Genomic DNA, 1,736 nt, shown 5'->3' on the forward strand with positions numbered 1-1,736 from the left:
TGGCAGTGATTTTGACCTGGCGTCGGAGTTTCTCCTGTGGAGCAGTCCTGGATCTTAACCACAGAATTGCTCTTGGCGGCCCAATGCATACCCTACAGCACCACCAAGACTCTCTGTGCTTCTGCTTTAGTTATTGCAGCAAGTGTCATTTGTAAAAGTTCCTAAGTGACACTGCTCTTGCACAGCCAGGCAACAGAGATTGAGAAAGAAGGACTGAGGAGAGGTAATCTTAATAGAAATATGTAAAGTAATTTGTTATAAATTTTGAAGTAAGTTCATGGAGTAAAAGTTAGTTTGTTTTGTAAAATAGAAGTCATTTATTAAGTTCAGTTTATTTTAGTTTTTGTGTACTGGTTGGCTAGTTTAATGACATAAATTATCAATGGGTTTGTAGAGAGAATAGATTAATTGGAAGGTAACAATATTTACCACTTTGAAGACAGTTTGAAGTATAGGGAATGGCCAAATAGATTATTACCAAAATCAGTAGATCATGGAAAATGTATTTTAGAGCAAATGGCTATTTAGAATATTGCTACAGCTAGACTTGACTTTGAAGAGACATCACTAATTTTCAAAGATGTTTATGTATTTTATGCCACAAAGTGCACTACACTGAAGTTCAGTGATTTGAGTATCACATCTAATGATTTATAGCAAAGTAAATGCTTCTAATATTTCTTCTCTAGGGTCCACACACTTATAGATAATCAACACCAAATTTTTGCTAATTTTTTACTGATTATTTATATAATAATATTTAAGTGCAGCAGAGAATGCAATAGGATATTCCCAGATACATAAATTATATTAAAATCATATAAGTGTCAATAGAATACTTTAAGGAAACCAAGAATACATTCAAGGAATAGACAATTAGAAATCAAATTATAAGGGAAAATTCTGAATCTATTTAACATGATCTCACCGTGGGATTGTGCTTAGGTTACCTGTTTTTAATGTAAATTATAAATGTAAAAATCAAGATGTCATATTAAGATATCATTGTGTATTTTAATAAATACAGTGCTACAAATTTACGGAGAAAGGGGTAATTCTTCCTCTGAGATAAGGGGAAAGAGAAACAAAAATAAAAGTGAAAGAAAGCATATAGTGGAGAAATTGAGTATCTCCTCTTCTTATCATTTGAGATAATGAGCTAACCTGAAAGAGGAGGATTGGGAGAGTCATAGGAACTGAGGGACAGCTGGGAAGAATGTGGGAAGTGAATAGCAAGGTGGGGAAGAAAGCTGGTCAGACTTTGGACACATTGTGAGGGGAAACCATTCCCTGGAGAAGGACATCATGCTTTAGAAGTCGCGGGGACGTGAAAAAGAGGAAGCCCTGAGACTATGGATTGACTCAGTGGCTGCACACTAGGTTCAAGCATAAGACCATGTATGGAGATGGCAAAGGAGTGGGCATTGCCTCACTCTGTTGTACATAGGGTTGCTATCCATATGAACTGACTCCACAGAATCTAATGAAAATAAATGATTTTAAGAAATTTTATTCTCCTTGATAATTAAGCATGTCATTTGACTGAAATTACCTAATATACTGGACCAGACTAGAAGTCAACAGGGCCAATATTGTGGAAACTGCTTAAAGACACACATTTCTAACACAGATGAATGGGAATTTTCTTTTGTTTTTTAAATCATTTTATTAGGGGCTCATACAACTCTTATCACAATCCATACACACATCAATTGTGTAAAGCACATTTGTACATT

The sequence above is a fragment of the Echinops telfairi genome, unplaced genomic scaffold (genome assembly GCF_000313985.2).
Source record: "Echinops telfairi isolate 266 unplaced genomic scaffold, ASM31398v2 ScPeMD7_7469;HRSCAF=8507_0, whole genome shotgun sequence".
Lineage (NCBI taxonomy): Eukaryota > Metazoa > Chordata > Mammalia > Afrosoricida > Tenrecidae > Echinops > Echinops telfairi.